This window comes from Capricornis sumatraensis, chromosome 12, assembly GCF_032405125.1.
Source record: "Capricornis sumatraensis isolate serow.1 chromosome 12, serow.2, whole genome shotgun sequence".
Taxonomy (NCBI): domain Eukaryota; kingdom Metazoa; phylum Chordata; class Mammalia; order Artiodactyla; family Bovidae; genus Capricornis; species Capricornis sumatraensis.
This window is the reverse complement of record NC_091080.1, coordinates 38,241,731-38,261,418: the sequence shown is the minus strand read 5'-3', so window position 1 is coordinate 38,261,418 and position 19,688 is coordinate 38,241,731. Positions and strand designations below refer to the sequence as shown.

The 19,688-nt window shown below is 41.0% G+C and overlaps 1 protein-coding gene across 1 annotated transcript in view; it reads left to right on the top strand.

The window, feature by feature from the left end:
* The first annotated feature begins 573 nt into the window (after positions 1-573).
* The window catches only part of PDS5B (PDS5 cohesin associated factor B), a 164,107-nt gene continuing 144,992 nt past the window's right edge, over positions 574-19,688 (top strand). The window contains exon 1 of the mRNA XM_068984336.1: positions 574-626. The gene's annotated coding sequence lies outside the window, so the exon portion shown is untranslated. The remainder of the gene's footprint in view (positions 627-19,688) is intronic.

Here is a 19,688-nt window from a genome sequence, read left to right as displayed (position 1 = left end):
ACATGGTGGAGAAAAAAGCTATTTTATGACATTTTGAGATGACTACGTCATCTCAAACGTAAAGGAGCAAAGTAGTCAACACCAATTTTATTTACTTAACACAACATTCGTACTGAATTTCACTGTTTTGAAAAATTTCCAACTTTTATCCATAAAGCTAGAAATATATAACAATTTGTGTGGTTTTCGGGAAAAGTCAAGAAAGCCTTAAGAGGCAGAGAAAGCATTGACAGTTGCGGGTCTTGCAGCGGCGGCGTGCCCGTGTGGCTGCGTGCGCGCGCGACGAGCTGGGCGGGGCGGAGCGGCGGCGGGGACGCGCTCTGGGCGGGGCGGGGCGCAGGGGAGGCGGGCGGGCCGGCGGGTGCGCGCGCGCGCGGGACCGTCCGGTCGGTAGGGGGCGCTGCGCACCAACGCGGCGCTCTGCCTGCCCCCGGGTGCTGTCCGCGGCGGTTCGATTGGAGCAGCCGCCGAAGAGCGCTTGGCGCCATTTTGAAGCGGAGAGGAGGAGGAACGGCCGGGCTGGCTGCGGAAGGGGAGGGGGGGAGGAGGCGATTGGATGCGGCGGCGGCGGCGGCGGATCCCGGAGAGCGGCGGAGTGAGAGGAGTAGCGAGTCGGGCACCCGGAGGTAGGAAACAATTCAGTTAACGGGGAGAGAAAACCTCTCTGTTCTCCGGTCGCCGCGCTCCATTTTTTTCAGCGCCCGCCGCCGCGGCTGTGTCTTGGCGGGGCTCAAAGCGGCGCCCGCCTGGCAGCCGCGACTCGCCTCTCGGCATCGGGGGCTGCAGCCGCCGGCTGCGCGGCGGCGGCGGCGGCGCCGGGAGGAGCGGGGCGCGGGCCGGGGGCGTGGGCCGGGGCTGCCCGGTGGGGGTGGGGAGGGCCCCGGGGCGGGCGCGCTCCCTCCACGCCGCGGGCTCCAGCCGCCGCCGACTGGAAATTAAACTTGCCGCCCTGGCCGGGCCGGGGCGCCCGCGGCGGCGAGGGCGGCGGGGCGGTGACCTTGCGCGCGGCCGGGGGTCCGCGCCGGCAGCCCGCGCCCCGCCGCCTCCCCTCCCCTCCCCCCCGCGCCCGGCCGGCCGGCCGGCGGGCGGGCGGCTGTTTCCCGGGCGGCAGGCGGGCGGCGCGGCGCTCCTGTTGAATCCTCCTCGGGCGGGCGGGTTTTCCATCCCCCCTTCCGGGAGAGGGGCGGGGAGCGCGGGTCCCGCGTGGACCCCGAGCGCTGTGCGGGCCTCGGCGCCCTCTACCCCGCCGCCGGGTCCCCCGCGCCGCGCAGCTCCTCTGCTCCGGGCGGCGACCGTGGGCCGACCGAGTGACATTTTCGTACAGTTACTTGCCGGCGTCTGGAGGTATAAAGCGCGCTTGCCGCGCCTCCCGCAGCTGGTGCAGGGGGCACCCGAGGACCCGGTTTGAGAAGGAGTCCCACCCGGGGGTGGGTTTCCTTTAGGAAGCCTCCGAGTCGGAACGACCCGTGCCAGCCGTGTGCGGCTGTAGGAGTTGACGTTCGTGCCGTCTCTTGTCTGGGTGACAACCTGAAAAGTTTCTGATCGGGAGGATTTGGTGTGTGGTTCTCTAGCTGTTGGCTGCCTTTTGGTATATGCGTTAAAGCTGCGCTCAGCAGCGGTCCAGTTATTCAAGGCAAATGAATCTGAATCCTGAATCCCGGCACCTCCTCGTCTTCAGAGTTACCTCTTCCTGCGTTCCATTTGCGGCCGGTGTAAACTCGGGGTAGGGTTTGGAAGAGCAGGTCCCTAACCAGTTAACACACGTTTTAGGCATCTTAGCCAACCCCAAAAGGGAACCCTTTATCTCATTTTGGAGAACGTGCCTTGAATGCTCTTCTCACACTTCTGTTACGGAATGATGGATGGGCAGTTCTGTCCTGAACGACCCTATAAACCCTGCTTAGTAAACCATTTCGGAAACGTTGGATGTAGCCTTCAATTTAGAAGGTGGGTCTGCGGTCTTGAGTGAGTTGGGGTCTTCTGCTGTCTTCCTAATAACCTTTAACAATTCAAGTGTGTTTATATATGAGACGAGCTGTAAATAAATCATAATTATTTAAAATTTGAATGGCAGTGTAATCATTGTTCTCGACACATGTAAGTGAAGTTTCAAGATAGAGCATTTTCCGTACTCACGTATGAGTGAGTGAAGTCGCTCAGACGTGTCCGACTCTTTGCGACCCCATGGACTCTAGGAGCCTCTGCCCATGGGATTTTCCAGGCAAGAGTACTGGAAAAAGAAAATCCTTCTCCAGAGGATCCTACTCACATATGTAGTAGTCAAATAAAATGGTTAAAAACATAAAAATGGTATTAAGTGAAAAAAAGGGGGCTAGAAAGGACACTTACTTTAGGCTGTCCGTATGTCAGAGATGTTAGCAGTTTTAGGGACAATAAAATGTATGCAGGTCAGTTTGTGGAACAGTTAATTTGGTATCGTCTGGTGATAGCAGAAAACTTAGTTAAAATGTATAGTGATTTATAGGTGAAAGTTTCAACATGGTACTTTTTATGTTGAGGTAGATTTATTCTGAAAAACTTAACTAAAAAATATCCCCTTAAAATAGAGCATTATTGTTTCAAAATAAATTTACAAATGTATGTGAAAGAGTGCACTTTAGACATTCTTTGATTACTGGAGTAGTTAGTTTGGTTTTTTTTTGGGGGGGGGCCTTTTTTGATCATTAAAAAAATTATCCTCAGGGTTTTACTTAAACAAGTATTTTAAATGACAAGTTAGTGTTTGCAGATTCTTTACCATTTGAGCCACCAGGGAAGCCCTAGTGTTTGTATTGCCTTTTATTTTTTCATAAATAACTTTTGTGCCCTTTCTTTTTTGTTGTTGTTGCCCTTTCTTATTTTCTCCTTTTTTGTTGAGGTTGATTCTGTTTGTATTAACTTTATTTTTTACAGCAGCTGTCACTTTCATTCTTGTCTGGTTATGCCTTTTTTTTCTCCCCCCAGGAATTAGAGGTAATGTGATGTTGATAGTGATTCCTATTGTCGTGGAATGTTTTTTACTAAGGTTATTTGACAAGCAATTCTACTGAATTGGCTGTTGATTAAAAGTTTAAATTTTTAATTTATTTTAAAATTATTTTTCATCTCTGTTACAGAGAGTTACATTTTGAGGACCAGGCTTTGTCAATAATTTGTTAAGCCTAAAATAAATTGATGCTCTGTAATAGTTAGGGCTTGCTCTGGTGAAGAGGGCAAAACTTTGTGCAGAGGGGAATATTTTGGGAGATTGTGTTCTTTCTGCTGCTTTTTCTTGAAAATTAGGATTGTCCTCTGTCTTTCTCAGTGGTACTTTTTTTTTTTTTTTTAAATCATGGGTGCCTAGAACTAACAGGAGAGCTCACAGTGGTTTAACTTGGATGACAAGTACTGTGTGTAATTTGTATTAAAAAAGAATAAATTTGTATTTTCTTTGTTACTGTTAGCAAGCTATAAGGAAACTTAGATGATCTCCAGTCATCATATGCATGAGAAATTAAGTTCAGATTGTATTTCGATGGATTTATCCAAAGTCACAGTCAGATTCTTGTGATGGAATTGAGACAGCCCTTAGATCTCTTGAAGGCTTAGAAGCATCCACATGGTCTGTATTGTGTTATTCAGGACTTAAGCAATATGTACAGTTATTGCCAGACAGTGTGTTATTCTCTGTTCCCTTCTCCCCTTTTCATTCATTCAACCAAGAAATAAAGTTTGGAGGTTAACCATCTGTTTGAGAGTCTGGTTTTAATAATTTGTATCCAGGATTCAGTCCACTTAAATTGTCTCAGAAGATAATCTCTTGCATGTCTGTGTCTTCTGAAGTTGCTTGATCTTCTCATTGTGTTACAGTGCTTGACAAATAAATGCCTTACAAAGCATTTATTTATTCTTAAACTTGTAAGCCGGAGTAACTTGGAACTTAGTGTTGAACTTTATTTGGTTGTAAGGTGTATGTATACATGAGTGTGTATTTTTTCACTTTTAAACTCAATTTGCTACACAAATCATTTGTCACTTCCGATTACAGATAGGTGTTTGGACAAAATTGTATTTGGTTTGAGTATTCCTGTTTGGGAGTGTTAAAAAGTCGAAAAATACTTAGTCCAAAAATAAACCCAGTAATTTTTTTGAGAGTGTATTTACTTTTTAAGCTTATTTAAGAAGCTGCCAAATTGTTCAAAATTCTGTCTCCTTGGAGTGTAGAGGTCAGCTCTTCCTCACACTACACTGTCATGAACCATCTGCTTATAATAATTTTCCCCAATAGTTGAAAAAGGTTTTATAACCCTTTCTTACTAATTAGTTCAAATTAAGGATGTTTGCTTTAATTGTTTCCGTTGGTAGGGGTGATCATACTCAGTGAGAAAAACATAAAGATTAAGCTCAGATTAGTTAAATCTAGTTTAAAAAATAAATCTTATAGCCATTACTCTGAGATATTTAAAAATATACATTATAGTTACAGTGCCCTAACTGTAAGTGGCTCAGCGGTGAAGAATCCTCCTGCCAGTGCAGGAGATGTGGGTTTGACCCCTCGGTGGGAAAGATCCCTGGGAGGAGGTAATGGCAACCCATTCCAGTATTGCCTGGAAAATCCGATGGACAGAGGATCATGGCAGGCTACAGAACATAGGGTTGCAAAAAGTTGGACATGACTGAGCACATCAATAGTAAGCAATATTAGAATACTTGGTTTAGCAGTGTAAAGTTTACAAGTTAGCTAAGAGGAGTGGAGGAAAGACTGATAAGCAGGAAGCTGATATGAGGCATTGTTAAAGGCCCATGATCTAGTACTCCACTGACTTGCCTCTCTTTCACAGAGGGTGCTCTGACCTGATTCAGTTTAATGAACAAATATTAAGCTTCATGTATGCATTGTACCAGGGATGATGCAGCCAATAAGACTGAGACTCTGCTCTGTAGAAGTTTAGGGTGGTGGTTGGCTGCTTGCACCAAGGCCCTGAGAGCTGAGGAGAACCAGAGTAGGACCCCTGTTGTTAAGTGATTCTATGAGGGGCAGGCTCTCCTCCCTCTGCAGGGGCAGCTGAAGTTGCTCTTCTTTATGTGGGAGGGCGAAGGAGGGGACATTATAACCACAAGCATTGTCTCTCTCTGGGAGGGAATGGTTCAGTTCAGTTAAGTCGCTCAGTTGTGTCCGACTCTCTGCGACCGCATGAATCGCAGCACGCCAGGCCTCCCTGTCCATCACCAACTCCCGGAGTTCACTCAGACCCACGTCCATCGAGTCAGTGATGCCATCCAGCCATCTCATCCTCTGTCATCCCCTTCTCCTCCTGCCCCCAATCCCTCCCAGCATCAAAGTCTTTTCCAATGAGTCAACTCTTTGCATGAGGTGGCCAAAGTACTGGAGTTTCAGCTTCAGCGTCATTCCTTCCAAAGAAATCCCAAAAGTTCCCTGGGAAGGGTGGGGATTCTTTTTCTCTTTCATCTCTCAGATTGTTGTAGAGAGGTAAGTGAAGAGATTTTTAAAAAAAGTCCCAGATACTTATCCAAAATGTATTTTCAAAATACATCCCTGAGTAGTTGAAATTCCATCAGGCAATTTCAGTTAACCTTCAGATATTGGGATGGGAGTTGGGTGTGTGTGTGGAGAGTTGGTAGTGAGAGTAATTGTTGAGGTTGAGAAGGAGGGAAGAGGTACTAAGAATCGTGCATTTTAAGTTAAAAGTTATACATGTATATGATAAAATTCTTATGGTACAGAAAAGTAAAGATAAAAGCTACTTTACAGCTTCCCCCTAAAAGGTAATCCATTGTTAGCAGTTTTCAGAAAGTTTACTTTTCAAAATATTTATACAGAAAAGTATTATACCTTACTTGTGATAAAAAACTATATTGTTTACTTTTTCCTGTTGTTTACTTTTTTTCTGTAGTTAATATCACATAGCTCTTCTCATATTGGCACATATAGATCAACGTAATTTAAAAATAATTAGAGTATTGGGCTTCCCTGGTGGTTCAGAGGTTAAAGCGTCTGCCTGCAGTGAAGGAGACCTGGGTTGGATCCCTGGGTCGGGAAGATCCCCTGGAGAAGGAAATGGCAACCCACTCCAGTATTCTTGCCTGGAGAATCCCACGGACGGAGGAGCCTGGTGGGCTACAGTCCACGGGGTCACAAAGAGTCGGACACGACTGAGTGACTTCACTTGACATCACTATATTCTGACTTTGTTTGAGTGGTATTTAGGATGTAACTGTTTATACAAACCAACAGTATATGACTATGCCTGTTACATGTTTGCTAACATTGGGCTTTATTAAGCTTTATATTTTTTGCTGATTTAACTTGAGAGGTTTGTACCTTGTTTTTAAAAGGGCTTCCCTGAGGTGGGTATAGAATCCCCCTCCAGTGCAGGAGATGAGACACAGGAGATGTGGGTTAGATCCCTGGGTGGGAAAGACCTCCTGGAATACGAAATGGCAACCCACTCCAGTATTCTTGCCTAAAAAATCACTAGGACAAAGGAGCCCAGTGGGCTACAGTCCAAAGGGTTGCCAAGAGTTGGACACAACTGAGCAGCTCTGCGTGCCCGAGCCTTGTTTTGGGTTTGCATTTTGCTGATTATGAGGAGGGTGATAAAATTCGTACGCTTATTGGGCAGTGGTTACTTGCAGCACATACTTTAGATTGACTAGGTTAATTATCTGGATGCCCCCCTTTCCCCATAAAATGGTTTGAGCGAGATGGAATTTGTCGAGAGGAAGATTTCAGAACCCATGGGGAATAATGCCCTGAATGGAGAGGCTACAGTGTTAGGCTGTGAACGGTAACCAAAGGTTAACATGAGGTTATTGAGAACCCTTAGCTTGTTCTTAACAGAACATTATGTAAAGGCAGGAATGGAGATTGGAGAGTCAGGGCAAGTAAGCTTTATATAGGGTCAGCTCTGTCTCCTGGTGTCTCTTCGTTCTGTCTCACCACTCACCCCTCTTGCCCCAACTGTCATTTCATTTTTTATTTATACTGTCATTGGATTTGTTCCTCTTCCCTGGTGGGGGTGGCAACCTTGACTTTGATAGTTCAGTTCCTCCAGAGATGAGGGACAGTTTTTCTATAAGGGAAACTGATTTTCCTTCAAACAGTCAAAGGGAACAGCTCTCATTTCTAACATTCTTTAGATCTATTTTGTGATCTTCAGTAGTACCTCTTCATAGTTGATATTCTGCTAGTGTCAGGGCCCTTACGAGCTGAACTGCAGAAACCTGGGATGTTGGCATGAATACCTGAGCTTTGTTCCCATTTAATCCCCACACGCTGTCCCCACCCCAGCTTTACTTTTTTTTTTTAAGGAAATAAATTTTTTCTTAGGCTTGGGAGGCAATTGGTTTAAAAGACTCTTATCTGTTTTTTTAGGAAGAGTCTTTTAAACCAATTGCCTCCCAAGCCTAAGAAAAAACTTATTTCCTTAAAAAAAAAAAAAAAAAAAAGCTGGGGTGGCAGGCCTAATTCTCCCGAACTGGGGGTTTCCTGAACTAGTTCAGCCACAACCAGGGTTTCTTGGCAACAGACGAATTTAGGACCAGATCATTTTTTTGCTGTGGAGGGCTGCCCTACTCACTGTGGGATGTTTAGCAACACTCTTGTCTCTATTCACTAGATACCAGTAGCACCACTCTTCCCCCTCCTTCCAGACCCTCCAGTTGGGACAACCAAAATGTCTCCAGGCATTGCCAAAAGTCCTGAAGGGAGAGGCCAGGGAAGGAAAGGGTGTTCAAAATCACCCCCTCCTCACCCTCCCCAAATGTGACATGTAGAGATGATGTTGATTACCTTGATCTTTTCACAATGCATACATATATCAAAAGATCAAGCCATATACCTTCACTATCTGCATTTTTATATGTCAAAGATGTCTCAGTAAAGTTTAAAAAAATGTTCTTAACTATTTTCAGTTATTGTATGCAATTATTATCTTAAAGTGGAGCTTCCCTGGTGGCTCAGATGATGAACAATCTGCAGGGCAGAAGACGTGAGTTCCATTCCTGGATCAGGAAGATCCCATGGAGAAGGGAATGGCTTACCCGCTCCAGTGTTCTGGAGAATTCCATGAGCAGAGGAGCCTGGTGGGCTACAGGGGTCGCAGACTTGAGCACGACTGATCAAATGGATGGCCCTTTTTCATTTGTACCCTTAGTCTAGGCTCTCAAACCAGGGTGATTTTGAACACCCTTTCCTTCCCTGGTCTCTCCCTTCAGGACCTTTGGCAATGCCTGGAGACATTTTGGTTGTCCCAGTTGGAGGGTCTGGAAGGAGGGGGAGAGTGATGCTACTGGTATCTAGTGAATAGAGACAAGGGTGTTGCTAAACATCCCACAGTGAGTAGGGCAGCCCTCCACAGCAAAAAATGATCTGGTCCTAAATGTGTATGTTGCCAAGAAACCCTGGTTGTGGCTGAACTAGTTCAGGAAACTCCCGGTTCGGGAGAATTAGGCCTGCCCACCAGCTTTGATGGTAGCAGTCAAGCAGTAGTGATGCTTCATGTAGTCTTAGGCTCAGAATGGGAAGTTTTGAACTAATAGCTCTTGAGTACTTTTTTCCCCTCCTCTGTCTCTTTGGTCCTTTTCTTTTCAGCTTTTTGCTTCTCATTCTCCTCTACTTTTATGGTGTTAACATAATTAGGTCAGAGCTTTGCAGTTTGGAAGGTCACTAGCATTGAAGACTTGAGCAGAAGTCGGAACATATTTAGCCATTTGATAGGATGCTTGAAGAGTGAAGTCCCTTGCTAAGGAGAGCTGAAGAGCGTGGCGGTTAAGCATATAGACAAGAGTCTAGACTGGTTTTTATCCTGCCTCCATCACTAGTTAGCTGTGTCACTGTGGACAAATTACCTAATCTCACCAAGCCTCAGTTTCTTAATCTGTAAAGTGGAAATAATAGCAATATCTCATTTTTAAAACAGCTTTATTGAGATGTAATTCATATTCCATAGTTTATCTGATGAAAGTGTGCAGTTTATTTTTTCCTAATATGCTTGTAGGTGCAACCATTGCCACGATTTGCTCTTTGTCCTCTATAAGAGAAACCCTGAATCCATTAGCAGTCAATTCCAGTCACCCCTTATCTCATTAGTTTTAGGTACAAATTAGGCCAAATGCTTACCCTGGTGATTAATATGTAAGTATTTAATTTAAAAACTGTTATAGCTTGGGGCAGAGAGACTATTTGTGGCAAGACCACTTGTATCACTTTAGAGAAGGCAAAGATGGATAATTTTTTGTTGAATGGATATTTACATGGAAATTGTTTTCAGATATAAAGATGAAAGATATTCCTTCATTTAAAAGATCTTTATTCAAGTAGGAAGAAAGAGACATATTTAAAAATACTAGTTATACCAGTTATAATTGTAAGATAATTATAAAATGAGGTATAATAAGTGGTTTCAGGAAGGTGTAAAAATTATTGAAATTGGAAATTTGATAAAGGGAGATTAATTAGGTTAAGAGTGCAGGAACCATGAAAAACTTCTCTAAAGTAGAGACCCTTCTGGCCAAGTCTTAGTTGATAAAGTGTGGGACTTTGGCTCTGTGAAGACCACCTGAAGAGTGCTGGTTTCTGAAATACTGGTAGTATCCTCAAATTTTTTTTTTTTTTTTTTGCTGCCTCATGCTGCTGCCAAATGGTTGCCTCTGGTAGCTACGCCTGCATTCTGTTTTAAAAGATAACTTGTTTATTTTTTGCTTAGACTTGAGGTTTGTGGGATCTTAGTTCCTGGACCAAGGATTGAACCTGGGCCCTCAGCAGTGAAAGGACTGAATCCTAAGCACTGGACTTCCTACCGGTGATTCCCATCCCCACCCTTTTTTGGTATTCCTAATCTGTTCTGAACTTGGCAAATTACCTAAATACAAGAAATAAACAAGTGTTTAGCGAGAGCCTGGTGTCTGTGAGAGCAGGATGTGATTATGTGGCCGTATGCTGTCACTTTGAGTTAGTTGCCTTTTTAGTTTTCTTCTCCAGGTTAATTGCGTGTATAGAATCAATAGTTCCTGGGTAAATTAGGCTCCTATAAAATGTTTTCTTTTTTTTCTTCTAAGGCTTCCACACCTTTCTTTTCAGTTTCCTGTCCTCTTTTTCTCATGAACCATCAGATACAGCACCTCCAGTGCACGTCCCAGCTGAGCCGCACTGCTCTCTCCTTTAACATCTGGTCAACATGGGATATTTTTGTTTTTTGAAAGTTAAATGACCAGATTTGTGTCAAGTCAGTAATCTGGGTGTTATCTTGACCCCTCCATCTCCTTTACTTCTTAAATCAAATTTAAGTTAACAAATCCTGTTGATTCTGATACAGTAGTTTCAAAGTCTTTTTTTTTTTTAAACACTGTATATGGAATAATACTTCAAAAGTAAAAAAGCAAAAAGAGACTTAACAATAAAAAGTTTCTTACCCATATCCTTCCTCATCTGTATATTTCCCAGACTTCTACAATAGTTTACTAATATTATTGATTTCTTATATTCTTCTGAGGGTTTAAAAAAAATACAGCCCTGTACAAATACATTTATCCCACCCCATTCCTTCCCTTACCCCAACACATGTTTTACACTAATGTTGGAAACTTTAACTGCTTTGCCTTTTATTTTCTTCACTTGACAGTGTGCCCTGGAGACCTTCAGTGTTAGTATATAAAGTGCTGGTGTGTGTGCTGTGTCCCTCTCCACAGCTGCAGTGTCCATTTTATTTATGAACTATGATTTAACTAGCCCAGGGATGTGTAGAGTAAGATTGTTCCTAGTTTTTACTATTATAAAAGTACTGCATGAGCAACCTTGTACACCTATCATTTTGTGCATATGCAGGCCTGTCTGTAGATTAAGTTCCTAGAGGTGGGATTGCTGGGTTAAAGAATAAGTGAGAAACAATTTTGATAGATATTGTCACCCTTCATAGGGGTTGAAACAATAATGTATGTGTGAGACCACTTGTTTTCCCATAGCCTTGTCATTACAGCATGCAGTCCAGTTTTTTGGGTTTTTGCCAGTAATAATAGGTGAAAAATGATACCTCAGTGTAGCTTTCATTTTTTACATTTCTTATGAGTGAAGTTGAGCATCCTTTCATTTGGGCCATTTTGAGCTTCCTTTTTTTTCCTCTGTGAACTGTCTGATCTGAATCTTTAGTCATTTTCCTGTCCATTTTGGGGATTCTTCAATTTCTCTTCAGTCCATGTGCCTTGGTTGATTTTTTAAAAGGAAACAACTTGCTTGTTGCAGTTGTCCTCTGACAGATTGCTTCCATTTTTACTCCCTTCTAGGCTTTCTCTCATTCACAGTTAGCAAAGTGATACTTCTAATTGCAAATTTGAAAGCATCATTCCCTTGCTTGAAACTGTTCAGTGGCTCTTCACTGGCTCCATAGTGCAAGGGCTGTAGCATTAGGATGGTACCTCATAGCTTCTCTCCATCTCCCGGAACACCGACCTGCTCCTAGCTCCTTGTCGAGTTAGACCCTTTGTCTGTTTTGCGTGGCGTATTTCTGTTTATGATGGTCTGTTCCTGCTTGTCTGTGTGTCCATAGTTGTGCTTGTCATTCTCCACCTAATGAAGAGGCTTTTCTGTTGCCTGACTCTTCCCTCAGTTCCCAATGTATACCCTTATAATGGAACCCCTCACGTTGTGTATTTTTATTAAGTGTGTATTTCTTTGCCCTAGATGTTACCCTCTTGAGGGCATGAACTTACGGACTTATGGAACCTAGCCTAGTGTTTGGCACATAGATGATGAGAGATAATTACCGAGTACCCATTGATATATGTATACATACACTATGTGTAGACAACCCAGGACAAAGAAAAAAAAAAGGAAAATTAATACTATGAACTCATTTATTCAAAAATTTAATTTTTACATTGAGATATTTATTAAATACAATAGAAAGTACAGACCTTCGCTGTTTTAGGTGTGACTTTTAGGTGTGACGGTTGTACTCATGTAACTGGTAACCAGAGGATGATAAAGCATTCTCATCACCCCAGGGAGTTCGCTGGTTGCCCTTTGCATTCAGTTCCCCTCTCCCCCACATGCTCTGAATGCTAACAGTGTAGGTATTTTGTTTGGTCTTCGTACAGTGTCTTCTTTTCTGGTATCTAGCTTTGTTTGTTTAACATATATTTCCAGACACATCTGTGAGGCTGGATTGTCAGAGTCCTTTTTATTGCTGAGTAGTACACCATTGGATGAATGTATCAAGCTTATTTTTTCTTCTGTTGATGGGTATTTATTTCCAGTTTTTTCATTTTTAAGAATAAGGCCTATATGGATCTTCTTGCAAACATGTTTCCATTTTTCTTGAGTAAATACCTAGGATTGGAATGGTTGGTTTATAAGCAGATGTGTGTTTTACTATGTAAGAAACTGCTACTTAGTTTTTCGGAATTTTCTCTTAAATACTCTTCACTGTGAGTCTGTTTTCTAGTTGCTCCACATCCTTTCCAGTACTTGAATGACCTGTTTTTTGGATTCATTTTTGTTCATGCTGGGTCTTCTCTGATGCATGAAGACTTTTCTCTACTTGCAGCGAGTGGGGAATACTGTTTAGTTGTGATGCACAGGCTCTGCGTTGCGGTGGCTTCTCTTGCTGTGAAGCAAGGGCTGTAGTGCACACAGGCTTCAGCAGTTGTGGCGCATGGCTTAGTTGCTCCAGGGCATGTGGGATCTTCCTGGATCAGGGATCAAACCTCTGTCTCCTGCATTGGCAGGCACGTGCATTGTCACTGAGCACCAGCGAAGCCCATGGTCATTCTTTTTAATTTTCACTATTTAGTGGATGTGAAATGGTATTTTGTGGTTTTATTTTGGATTTCCTTGCTAGCTAATGATGTTTCATATGGTTGACAATTGTTAATAATTTTGTAGAATACCTCTTAAGTTTTGCATATTAAAAAGAATTGGTTATCTTTCTATTATTGATGTGTAAGAATTCTTAATATAGTCTTGATACAAGTTTTTTGTAGCATCAATGTCCTGGGAGTGTTTTCTCCCAGTTTGTAAGTTTGTCTTTTCCTTAACAGTATATTTTGATAAGCTAAAGTTTTTAATTTTGATGAAGTTCAGTTCTTCTTCTTTAATAGATTTGAGTTCTAAGAAGCTTTTGCCTACTCAGAAATCATGAAACTAATTTCCCTTGTTTATTTTAGAAATTTCATAGTCTTATGCATGGGGCTGTGCTCCATCTTGAACTGTTGTGTGTTGTGTGAAGTAGGGATTGAGGTTCATTTAAAAAAAATATCCAATTTCAACACCATTGTTGGAAAATAGTCTTTTGTTTTGCTACACTAAATTGCTGTTGTGTTTTTATCTAGGATTGTTGGTGTACACGCGTGGATCTGTTTCTGGACTCAGTTTTGTTTCTTTGATCTCACTGTTCCCCTATGCCAGTATTATTATTATCTCTGTTGCCATAAGTCTTGAAATCAAATCGTGTGAATCTTCTAATATTCTTTGACCATCTAGTTTTTTTGTGTTTCTATATAAATTTTAAAATCAGTTTGTCAGTTTCTATGAAAAAAAAAAAAGTTTGGGATATTGATTGGGATTGTGTTGCTCTATAATTACATTTAGGGAGAAATGATCTATAACAATATTGAATTTGATAGTCAGCCTTTAACATGGTTTCGCTTGATCCCTGCCTTCTTGTATTTGCATCCTTTTGTATTTATTTACCTTGCACATGATTTTAGGGTTGGTCTGTGTAACCAGTAGAATACGGTTAAAGTCCCTTCTGAAATTAGAATATAAAAGGGACAGCGGCTTGTGTATTGGTCTCTTTCTGTCTCTCATCGCTAACTGTAGGAGAAACCAGCTCCCATGTTGTAGAGAGGCCCACTGCAATTTTACCCTGCTTGCTAGTTAACAGGTTAGCCTGCTGCAGTTTCACTGATGCTGATAGAAGGCATGAGAGTCCTGGGTCTGAGTCAGGAGACAGTTCATTGCCACAGCTGCTGTAGTAGCCTGGCTGCTGTGAGCATTTCTGCACCAGCTCCTGCATCTCCAGGTCACATTCATGGGAAGAGTATCAGATGACAACTGCACGTCAGTGCTTGCATTACAAAGGAATTCTGAACGTAGGGCACCTGGACATTTTTTAATGCACAGTAAGCATACCTGCTCTTTCCTCTGAAGGAGACTTTATTTTCCCAATCTGTTCACTTTATAAACATCTTTGGAAAGCCTGCAACAAGGGGCAGTGAGATCCTCAGCTGCAAGTGTGCAGAAATGTGAAAGACAAATGGAATATTGTCTCCCAACATCCTTGTGACAAAGGACTGAGGCTTTCTGTTGAAAGCAGATTCTCTGGCCTTCACTTGAATGTAGACCCAACTATAGTTTGCAATCTCCTGAGAAACTCTTGAGCCAGACCCACCAGCTAAGCTGCTTCTGGACTTCTGACCCTTGGAAACTGTGTGAGAGAATAAATATTTTCAACTGATAAAGTTTTGGAGTTTATTACACATCAGTGGCTGATTAATACAGTTGTTTACCTTTCCTTTCATTGGGTCATCTTTTTTGATATATACTGGTAAACAAATTTTATATACATGTATGTATATATACAAGATCTCTACATCAGTGGAGCAAAATAGGTTTTTCTATATCAATATGTTATGGTAATACACGTATTATATAATATTTTGTTCATGTAACATTTTAATGATTTTCATAGAGGTCTTGCAGTTATATTTATTCCTGAAGATTTTTCTTCTTGATGCTATTTTCTAAATTTTATTTTTTGCTGCTAGTATATAGAAATACAGTAGTTTTAACAATTCTTGTGCACATATACTTTGACCATGCTGAACTACACTTAGTTCCAATTGCCTTTTTGTGGCTTCTTTAGGATTTTCTCTGCAAAAATAACCACATCTGTGACTAATAAGACAGTTTTACTCCCTTTTCTTCCATCTTTGTAAGCTTTTTGTTTCTTTGCCTTACCTTATTGCTCTGTCTAGCCTTTTCAGTTTAGTGTTGAAGAGAAAGGGTAATAATGGTCATTTTTGTCTTGTTCCACATCTTAAGGGGAAAGCAGTATCTTTTAACATTAAATAGAATGTCAGCAGTGCTTTTTCTGTAGATTAAAAGAAATCACATTGAGGGTATTTCTTTCTATTTCCAGATTTCTGATATTTTAATTTTTATAGATGGGTGTTGAATTTTGTCAGATGTTCCCCTTTTTCATATTTACTGAGATGACTTTACTCTGTTACTGTGGTGAATTGTATTTATTTTTGAAAGTTAAACCAGTTTTGCGTTCCTGAGTTAATCTTATTTAGTCGTAAATATATTGTCTTTTTATCTGTTTCTGAACTTGATCTGCTAATATTTTGTTAAGGATTTTGGTGTCTGTGTGCAAGAGAAATGTTGGTCTATGATTATCATTTTTGTAATGCCTTTTGATATCATGTTTAGCTTTCTAAAAGAATTTTTGTTTTCAGAAATAGTTTATATATGACTACTGTTATTTCTTTAATGTTTGGTAACCATGTAGGCATGGAGGGGTTTTATGTTGTGTGTGGGGGGAAATTTTTGTTAACAGATTTCATTTCTTTGGTAAATATATAGTTACGTTGTTCAGTCACTTAGTCGTGTTGAACTCTTTGCGACCCCATGGACTGCAGTACACCTGGCTTGCCTGTCCTCCACCGTCTCCTGGAGCCTACTCAGACTCATGTCCATTGAGTTGTGATGCCATCCAACCATCTCGTCCTCTCTTCTCCTCCTGCCTTCATTCTTTCCCAGCATCAGGGTCTTTTCCATTGAGTTGGTTCCAGGAGCTTCAGCTTCAGCATCAGTTCTCCCAATGAATATTCATTCAGGGTTGGTTTCTTTTAGGATTGATGGTTTGATCTTCTTGCTGTCCAAGGGACTCTGAAGAATCTTCTCCAACACCACAGTTAGGAGGCATCAATTCTTTGGTGCTCAGCCTTCTTTATGGTCCATCTCTCACATCCATGCATGATTACTGGAAAAACCATAGCTTTGACTAGGCCGACCTTTGTCAGCAAAGTGATGTCTCTGCTTTTTAATATGCTTTCTAAGTTTGTCATAACTTCTCTTGCAAGGAGCAAGTGTATTTTAATTTCGTGGTTGCAGTTACCATCTGCATTGATTCTGGAGCCCGAGAAAATAAAGTCTGTCACTGTTTCCATTGTTTCCCCATTTATTTGCCATGAAGTAATGGGACTGGATGAAATGATCTTAGTTTTTTGAATGTTGAGTCATATGGTTATATGGATTTTCTGTCTTTTTTTTCTGTAGGCAGTATATCTATCTCCTTTAGGTTATCAGCCCTCTTGGCAGAAAGTTTTTAAGTTTCCCTTGTGATCCTTATAATTTCTGTAGGAGCTGTTGTGACCCCTTTTAAATGCTCTTTTTCCTTGGTCATTCTTGCTATGAGTTTAGCAATTTGATTTCTTTCCACAGCTTTTGGTTTCAATAATTTAATTGACTTGTGCCTGTCTTGATAGTTTCCTTCACTCTTATCTTCAGTTGGCTTAATGTATTCTTTTAATCCCTGGCTCCTTAAGCTAGAAATTTAGATATTTAATTTGGAAATTCAGACGTTTAAGTTTGAGTTTCTTTTTAAACATAAGCACTTAAAAAGTTATAATTTCCACACATTTCTATATGTTACATTTTCATTATCAGTTCAAAATATTTTCTGATTTCCTTAACTCATGAATTTTTTTAGAAGTGTGTTGCTTAATTTTCAAATATTTTGGTTTTTCCTGAATAGCTTATTGTAACTGATTTCTTTTGTTGGCCGGGCTGTTTGGCATGTGGGGTCTTACTTACCTGACGACCAGGGATTGAACCCTCACTCCCTGTAGTGGAAGTGTGGAGCCTTAACCACTGGACCTCTGGCGAAGTCCCTGTAATTGATTTTTTTTAATGTGATTCTGTTGTAATTACAGATTAAACTCTATAAAATTTTCATCTTTTGAAATGTGGACTTATTTTATGATGTGATGTATGGTCTTATACAGGTAAGTTGGTAAATAGTAATAATTGATATCTGAGATCAGGAAATGTCCTGCAAAGGGCAGTATAGGAAATATTTTAGGTTTTGTGAATTACACAGTTTCTGTTTTAACTACCCTGCCCTTGTAGTGCAAAAGCAACCGTGGCAATATGTAAATAAATGCATGTGGCAGCGTTCTAATAAAACTTCATTTACGAAGATGGGTAGAGGTCCTGCAGTTTGCTGCACCTGATTTGTTGCCTATAAATTGCTTTATAATCATTTCAATAGCTGTGAGAGGGGTATTAAAATTAGCAAATATAACTGTGGATTTATTAATTTCTTCCTATAACTTTGTTGGCTTAATGTATTTATTACTCACTTAATTGATTTATTCATACCATTTCCCTTGTGTTTACTATTTATATTCATGGTGTTTAAAAGTATGTTTCTTTTAGATAGCATATATTTAATGGATTTATTCCTTTCTTTCCTTCCTTCCTCGTTCCCTCCCTTCAGTTCAGTTCAGTTCAGTTCAGTTCAGTCACTCAGTCGTGTCCGACTCTTTGCAACCCCATGAGTTGCAGCACGCCAGGCCTCCCTGTCCATCACCAACTCCCGGAGTTCACTCAGACTCATGTCCATCGAGTCGGTGATGCCATCCAGCCATCTCATCCTCTGTCATCCCTTTCTCCTCCTGCCCCCAATCCCTCCCAGCATCAGAGTCTTTTCCAATGAGTCAACTCTTTGCATGAGGTGGCCACAGTACTGGAGTTTCAGCTTTAGCATCATTCCTTCCAAAGAAATCCCAGGGCTGATCTCCTTCAGAATGGACTGGTTGGATCTCCTTGCAGTCCAAGGGACTCTCAAGAGTCTTCTCCAACACCACAGTTCAGAAGCATCAATTCTTAAGGCGCTTAACTTTTTTTTATAGTCCAACTCTCACATCCATACATGACCACTGGAAAAACCATAGCCTTGACTAGATGGACCTTTGTTGGCAAAGTAATGTCTCTGCTTTTCAGTATGCTGTCTAGGTTGGTCATAACTTTTCTTTCAAGGAGTAAGCGTCTTTTAATTTCATGGCTGAAGTCACCATCTGCAGTGATTTTGGAGCCCAAAAAGATAAAGTCTGACACTGTTTCCACTGTTTTCCCATCTATTTCCCATGAAGTGATGGGACCAGATGCCATGATCTTTGTTTTCTGAATGTTGAGCTTTAAGCCAACTTTTTCGCTCTCCTCTTTCACTTTCATCAAGAGGCTTTTTAGCTCCTCTTCACTTTCTGCCATAAGGGTGGTGTCATCTGCATATCTGAGGTGATTGATATTTGTCCCGGCAATCTTGATTCCAGCTTGTGCTTCTTCCAGCCCAGTGTGTCTCATGATGTACCCTGCATAGAAGTTAAATAAGCAAGGTGACAATATACAGCCTTGACGTACTCCTTTTCCTATTTGGAACCAGTCTGTTGCTCCATGTCCAGTTCTAACTGTTACTTCGGGAACCATATCTAATGATCTCTGCCTCTGAGTGGAGAATTTGGTAACTTTACATTTAATGTTATTTATATGGTTAAGTTAAAAGTCTTCTGTATTACTCTGTTTTATCAGTTTGTCTCCTCTCTTCCTTCTCTTACTGCCCACAGTTCTTTTATGTTGATCAAATTTTTAAAAATAAATTGCCATTGGGCTTTTTTAGGCTGTATGGCTTTGTATAAGTGGCTGCTCTAGGGATTCCAGTATTCATGATTAACTTTTACAGTTCACTTACTATTAACATTATTCCACTTGATGTGAAATGAAAGAACCTTAAAAAATAATTACATTTAACCTTTGTTCTATTGGTATGTTAACATTTGCTTCAACACAGTGCTATTTTTGCTTTAGTCATTTGCCTTTTTTTAGGGAAACGAGAGTCTTTTTAATTACATAATTATTTTGGATTTTCTTTATATATATAGATCTAAGTTTCATTTGATGTCATTTCCTTTCAACTTGAATTTCCTTTTAACACGGCATAATGTTTAGGTCTAGTGATTAACGTCTTCAACTTACGTATGTTCACACACACACTCAGAATAGATATATATATATTTATTAAGAGTAAATGTATTACTCTTACATTTTTACAATTATAATTTATAATTATATTACTCTTAGTAAATGTATATATATATTTACTCTTATTTTTCAAGAATATTTTTGCTGGATGTAGATTCTGGGTTGACAGTCTTTAATTGCTTTAAAGATCCTTTTTTAATTGTCTTCTGGTATCCATTGCATCTTTAATTTTCGACAGTTTGATATTCTTTTTTCTTTTTCTCTCATTTGTTACTTTGCTTAGAGTTGAGCTCATTGAATTTGCAAATTGATTTTTTCACCAGTTTTTTGACCATTATTTAAAATGATTTTTCTGCCTCATTCTCTGTTCTCTTTGAGATTTTTTACTATGAGGGTCTGCCCTGCTGGCTCAGTGATAAAGAATCTTCCTGCCAATGCAGGGGACACAGGTTCGATCCCTGATTGAGGAACATCCCACATACCTTGGATCAACTCAGCCCGTGCACCATGACTGCTGAGCCTTTGGCCTAGAGCCCAGGAGCCACAGGTACTGAGCTCACTCACTGCAACTACTGAAGCCTTTGTGCCCTAGAGCCTGTGCTTGGCAATAAGAGAAGCCACCACAGTGAGAAGACTGTACTGCAGC